Raw genomic sequence first — 7,394 nt, 5'->3', positions numbered from 1 at the left:
GCTGAACTCACGTACTGACAGACAGGAACCGTCCGTGCATTCAAACAGGTGGCTATAAAACAGCGTATTAAGTCAGCGGGAAGGTATCACTCATGATTTCTACAGAGCTACCAGCAGTCCAGCTAGCACATGCTGGACTTTGGGACTTAAAGAGAATGCGGTACAATGATCGAGGAGCTCCTCATAAACCACTCATTTACGTTGTGAATGCTAAGCGGCGCTTTAGGTGGTGTATAGATAGACGCGACTCGACAGTTGGGCAACTAGAAAAGACTGATCTGAAGTGATGAAACATGCTGTATGTAGCCTATGGCATCCGATGGAAGGTTTTGGGATGGGTAATGTCTGGAGAGCACTACCTGCCATCATGTGGAGTGTGCCCACACTGAAGTCAGGATCATTCAAATTACTCTCGATTTCCACTTACCGCGCACACAGAGCAGACATGCATTCGCTAAATGAGACATTCGGAAAAGCTTGTGTGGATTTACTCTCTGAAGAAGTACAGAAAGAAAAAAATTGTTTTACTACACTTCTCTCATTGCGAAGCATAAGTGTGGAATTTGACTAAAAGGTGCCTTCGGCGTTCCTCTGCAATGGTACAAAAGCGAGGTGCCCTGTGACGTCTTTCCCGGGCTCCGCGAAGCTTCAAACAGAAAGGTGTTGACACATGCGAGAGAAAGGCGAGAGCTCGGAAGTTCATGAGAGGTGGTAGGATGAGTTAATGATGTCACACTGGCACTAAGTTTTGCCACAATCCTGCCCAGCGCCAAAATGGACGCGTCACACGGTGGGAAGGCAGTCCCACCCTCTCTTACCACATTTCACCCCCTTCTTTTGACGCCTCCACAATGGAGCTGAGAACCGCGATGGCCAGCACTGAATTCTCGCTGGTTTCTCATGGGTGGCCAATGAAAGCATTTCAGACACACTGCCGCTCAGAACTGAGACGAAAAGGCCTCAGGGATGGCGTAAAGGGACGTCGATGAAACCACACTTAGCCTTGGGGCGTTGATATCCACAATTTTCGCAGTAGAAAACACCAGTACACAATGCAGTGAGCAGCAGGGCAACGTTCTTCACAATCTTTCACATTGGTGACACCCCCCAGACGATTCAGTGCTTCTCTATGGACATCGTGGGGCAGCAACCCGACTGAACGTAATCTAACCCCTTTGCAACGCAACGCGACCAAAATTTGTTTTGGAGTATAGGATGGAACTACTAGGGGCCGTTCAAAACTTGAACGCTGATGAAGCAGCAGAAGTTGTTCATGCTTTATCGCCCCTCATGTTCTGCTACCTCGGTGTGGCGTGATCTTTTCAGCAACACATTATAGCGTCCCCAGTGCTATATTACGAAAAGACTTAAAAACAGTATGTATAAAGAAGAGACATTAAAAAAATTGAATAATATATTTTTATCATATAGCCGTAAAACAATAATTTCTCCATGTAAGTTTCGATTGCAAAGAAATAATTTATGACAAAATGATCTAAAGAGGTGACAAGATACGCTCTTTTGTTAATTTTTTAGTCGTCTTCACTTCTTCTCTTGTCTTGATTGCATGTAAGCGGACATCTTGCGAGTGCTGGCAAATGTAAGCATATTTGTATGAGTTAAACAGATAATATATTGATTTAATCTTATTGTGCACTTTTAATTTGTAAGAGGTGATCCCGATTTCATGTCCGCCTTCCTTGAATTAACCTGCATTCAAGTAATTTACAGTTCAACAATCGCAGCGGCCGATGTAGCCAACGACGCCATTACCTGGCGATATTAACTTATGAAAAATTAGCGGAAGCGAAATACTCGCCCGCTATTAACATAATATTAATTTTTCCCCACAGCCGCACGAAGTTGCAGAATACGTAGCTTTAAGATTCTTATTTTCAGTACCACAGCCGACAGCCAGAGCCAGGACTCCGACTACGTGGCTATGGTTAACGGAGGTAAGAAAAAATACTCTCGCGCGTGTGTGGGCCGCAATTGTAATTAATAACTAAAGATCTGTTGCTTTAAAGTGAGCTGACTAGACGAGGAAATTAATATGAAAAGTTTATTACATTGTTCAGCTTATATACTCATGTTTTAAGATTCACCGAGTCTAACATTCATTAACGTAACAAATAATTTGAGATTAATATTGTTAAAAAGGAGAACTTTAGGACAGCATTTAATCGTAAATCAAAATTAAATGAAATATCATTTTTATTAAGGCCCACCATGTAAGTCGGCAACAATCAAAAAATAATAATAACAATAATAATATATTAAATTACGGTCCGCAGCTCGTGCTCGTGCGGTAGCGTTCTCGCTTCCCACGCCCGGGTTCCCGGGTTCGATTCCCGGCGGGGTCAGGGATTTTCTCTGCCTCGTGATGACTGGGTGTTGTGTGATGTCCTTAGGTTAGTTAGGTTTAAGTAGTTCTAAGTTCTAGGGGACTGATGACCATAGATGTTAAGTCCCATAGTGCTCAGAACCATTTGAAGCCATTAAATTACGACGGCCGACGTACGCGAGAACATCCTCGGTGCCCCTGTGATATTCCCGGCTGTGGCCGCCAGTATTTTATTTCGCTAGAAGCTCGCCTTGATGCAGCTTGATATACTCGAAGTAGCGTATGGTACAAAAGTGGAGTGAGATACAAGCGACAGATGGTACCAGTCCCGTGGGAGAGTCCGCCAATTCCACTGAACTTGCTTCTGATTGGTCGACACGTTCGGATCGTAGGCGACAAAACGCCTAGCTTCTCTTATTAATTGTTTATATTCCGTTCATTATATTTAATCCAGTTTTCAGTATGACAGTCTCTCATGGTTACGCAACGGGTCTATCGTTTTCGTTTATTAAATTTCACCAGTTTTGAGAAACATAAGAGCAACGATATTGCAACCGAAGTGCTCCGAACACCTTCGGGTCGCTTTGAGGCATCTGGGAGACGAAGCACTTCGGCTGCACTAGCCACACTAGTGATGGGCTAAACTGCGATTTTCCGATATCAGTGATTTCTGTGAATGCTACTTTTCAGTATCTGTTATTCTTAACTGTGATTTGTCGCAGTTAAGAGTCGCAGTTAAGGAACCTAAGTCGCGTATCCCTCCGCCACTGCTATTTCTGCGACTTCTGCTACTTCCGTGATTTCTGCGACTTCTACTACTTCTGCGACTTCTGCGATTTCTGTGACTTCTGCTACTTCTGCGATTTCTGTGACTCCTGCGATTTCTGCGACGTACCACCGTATGAAAAAGTTACATCTGTCCACACAGAAAATTGCATCTCAACAAACCTGTCATTGGTAAGTATGTTTTACGTTTATTCTTCCGTTGGCTTTAATTTTGTATTAAAGAAACAACTGTGAAAATATTAATAGTGTAATTAATATGTAAGTAGCCGTACAGTACCGTAATAGTTCGTGTTTAGAAAATGAATTCTAACATATTGTTATGTTCATAGGTACCTGAACTACATTTCAGTCACTCAGTAAAGTGATAATTCAAAATATCATTGTCAACAGATCTGAAGAAATTGCCACTGCGTCTTTAGACCGTTTTCGTCAGACGAGAGGTTAGTTTCTAAGCGTTTCGATGGACTTAATTACTTCAGTGAGATCGTTCTTGCGAATGTGATATAGCAAATATTAGCAAATGTGATATAGCAAATATTAGCAATCTACTCTGTCAATTATATTGCTAGTAATTAGTGACAGAAAAAATTGTTTAATAATCCTTGTGTTTCTGCAGACACAGTTCTGACTCTGATTACTGGTTGCTGTACATATCTATCCACATCAAGGCTGTTGAGAGAGACTCGTGAAGATTCAAGACAGCTCTTAGAGGATTTGCAGTTTAAAAGTGAAATAATTGTGAAATAAGTGTGTGAATGATTAAACTGTGTTTTATTGAAGTTGTTGTGCGATTTTAAAGGAATAATAAATGTCAAATACAGTGAGTGAATAATAAAAATCTCATTTTCAACATGTTTAAGCCGTCCTATACCCATAATTTTCCGCCACTTACTTATTGGTAAACACTTGTTGGAGAGTGACATGCCGCCCCCCCCCTTTCTCCACAATCTTGGTGTGACACTGACCTGTAACATATCCCGAAGTCTACAATATGCATTTTGAGGCTGTTGATATGAAAGTAGGAAGTACAGATCTTCCAGTTAAATCAGGAATAGCTTAAGTGCATTACTTGAAAGTGACACAGGAAAAGCTTACTTATGTAGGTGGTAGTAGTGTCGGCAAAAAGTTCTTGTGTGTGAAGTTGCCATGTAGAACACCAGGTGTAAAACTTTTCTCCCGAGTCTTGAACTGTGTCGGAACAGAAGTGAGGCATTCATATGACTGTTTTCATTTCTCTACACTTATACAGATGTCTGAGTTCTGCTGTGTTAACATTGAAAAGACCTGTAGGCATGTGGAGTATTAACCAAAACTGTCATATTGGAAGCAGAATCAAACACATTTGTTACGTTACTTGATATTTTCAGGAGAAAAAGGCAATGTTGCTTCTTATTAATATAATACATTCAGAGTCACAGCAGAATTTGACCAACCATAACTGATGCTGAATGTGCATGTCGTCATATAATATGAAGGGCTTATTTCAATAGTGGTACAAGTCCATTACCTCCACTTTTCTGTCTATAATGCTTCTGAAATTAGTGATCCAAACAAACATAAATAAAGGTTCATCTCTAGCAAGAAGCCATATGCTTGAATATTTCTGGTATCTCAACTGCAGATTTTTCAGCGCTCATTTAACTTTACGACTCTATATCTCAAAATTAACAAAAATGGACTTGTACCACTATTGAAATAAGCCCTTCATATGCACACACAGCACATCGATCTCGTGAGGCACAAGGCTCTCATACCGAAGTACGTACGTCGGTCAACAGATGACACTAGGAAAAGTATGTTAACTGCGCTTTTTAGTTGCTACTTGCGACTCTTAGTTGCGATTTGTCACAGAAATCGCAGTTTGACTCGGTAGCGAATAGCGTAGTATGAACTTTGCTCAACAGATGGCAGTGCTAACTGCGCTTTTTAGTTGCTACTTGCGACTCTTAGTTGCGACTTGTCACGGAAATCGCAGTTAGACTCGATAGCGTACCGCAGAGATGGACGTAGTACGAACTTTGGCCTACAGATGGCAGTGCTAACTGCGCTTTCTAGTTGCTACTTGCGACTCTTAGTTGCGACTTGTCACGGAAATCGCAGTTGGACTCAATAGTGTATCGCAGAGATGGGCGTAGTACGAACTTTGACCCACAGATGGCACTGTTAACCGCGCTTTCTAATTGCTACTTGCGACTCTTAGTTGCGACTTGTCACGGAAATCGCAGTTAGACTCCATAGCGTACCGCAGAGATGGACGTAGTACGAACTTTGGCCAACAGATGCCACTGTTAACCGCGCTTTTTAGTTGCTACTTGCGACTCTTATTTGCGACTTGTCACTGAAATCGCAGAAAGCAGTGCTAAATTCGACCAATAGATGGCTCACGTCTTTGAATGTGAAATACTACTTGCGACTGCTAACTGTGACTGAAATCGCAGTTAGATTCTGTAAAGCTGCTACTGTAATATCTGTGACATCTCAGTCACTGTGATTTCTAACAGATACGCGATTTCCTGCACACCACTAAGCCACACTGTTTCCAGCGTTCTGAAGGTCCGGTCACGCAACTCTGTTTCGGTCGTTCAGAGGGCCGGATGTGTGAGACTGTTTCGGGCTTTCTGGAGGGAGGGTCGCGTAACATTGCTTCGGGTGGGCATGTAGTACTCTATATCGTAGGTTGTCAGGAAAGTTACCGTACAATTAAGAAAGCTATGTCGAGTGTTGTTAAAGACAGCGTAAAATATATGAAGACTTAACAGTTTTTTATATTTTTGTAGGACATGAAGGGATGCAAAAAAGCATCAGCATCCCTTCATGTCCTACAAAAATATAAAAAACTCTTCCCTTTCGATCTGAAAAAGAAATTAGTACAAACGCTTATACTCCCAATCATTGACTACAGCGTTATTATCCTACCAGGCCTCTCTCAGGAAAATTCCCGACGTCTAGAACTGGTCATGAATGCCTGCGTCCGATATATCTGTGACGTTCGACTTTTTCATCACATTTCACCAGCATATGCAAAATTGTCCTGGCTGCGTGCAGACAAACTCAGAGATTTCCATACACTCTGTCTCATCTACTAACTTATAAATGTACACTGTCCCTCATATCTCTCCTCGTCCCTAACGCTCATGTCGGAACAACATGACACAAACACACGTTCCCATTATAATAAAATCCTCTCCGTTCCACTGCATCGCTCAGTCACCTTCTCCAAGTCCTTTACAGTAGCGGGAACCAGACTCTGGAATAACCTCCCTCGTTATGTTAGAGAACTTAAAAACATGTCCGGCTTCAAAAAACAGTTAATGACGTATCTACTTAAGCAACAGTAATGCCTTCCTCTGTACATGAGTGCACTTCACCTCATTACATCCCTCTTTCCCCCTCCTTAAATCTCCCTTCCCCAAAACTCGCTATACTAGTAAACATCTACTTTACACACCAAGATATTATGTACATCTGCACAAACCTTCTTTACTATTGCCAATCCTTCTCATGTTTGTCAATATTATTTGATTTTTTTACTGTTATTGTTATTGCTTTTATCATAATCTGTATGTATAGCACCTGTTGTAAAAATACTGCCAGCATTTACTTTATTAGGTCTTAGCCATGTTTATCATTACCATTTGATTTTTTTTACTGTTATTGTTATTGCTTTTATCATAATCTGTATGTATAGCACCTGTTGTAAAAATACTGCCAGCATTTACTTTATTAGGTCTTAGTCATGTTTATCATTATTATTTGATTTTTTGTTTTACTGTTATTATTATTGCTTTTATCATAATATGTATGTATAGCACCTGTTGTAAAAATACTTCCGCATTTACTTTATTAGGTCTTAGTCACTACTCTTTATTCATATTCTCACTAGAGCAAGCTAATTTTCTCATTTAAACTATGTTCATGATGTAACTCTGATGTGTGAAATGCTGCATCTGTGGAACACTGGTCTGATGTAAGAGAGGGCCTGATGGCCCTAATCTGATCAGTTTAAATAAATAAATAAATAAAAATAAATAATGAAACAGGATATAGTAATGAGAAGTGTCGCCTACCATCATTGTCAGTAGTACAGATCTTGCCCTCTGTAGATACGGAGACTAACCTGGGCAAGTGGCGTCCCATAAAAGCACAATCACAGGTTCAGGTTCCAGATGGCGGCATAGTAACTTCCGCCAAAGAAGATCCCACGACCGACGAGCTGTCTTCTGAGCTGTGGACATGACTTTAGAAGACGACAGGGTGGTGGAAA

General features: G+C 41.1%; 1 long non-coding RNA gene across 1 annotated transcript; it reads left to right on the top strand.

The window, feature by feature from the left end:
• The first annotated feature begins 3,212 nt into the window (after positions 1-3,212).
• On the top strand, positions 3,213-3,907 carry LOC126187511 (uncharacterized). The gene is made up of 3 exons (XR_007537749.1): positions 3,213-3,301; positions 3,460-3,570; positions 3,747-3,907. It is a non-coding gene; the product is annotated as an uncharacterized LOC126187511 (long non-coding RNA).
• The last annotated feature ends 3,487 nt before the right edge of the window (positions 3,908-7,394 follow it).

Source organism: Schistocerca cancellata, chromosome 5 (genome assembly GCF_023864275.1).
Source record: "Schistocerca cancellata isolate TAMUIC-IGC-003103 chromosome 5, iqSchCanc2.1, whole genome shotgun sequence".
NCBI lineage: Eukaryota > Metazoa > Arthropoda > Insecta > Orthoptera > Acrididae > Schistocerca > Schistocerca cancellata.
The sequence above is the reverse complement of the archived record's forward strand: the minus strand, read 5'-3'. Positions and strand labels throughout refer to the sequence as shown.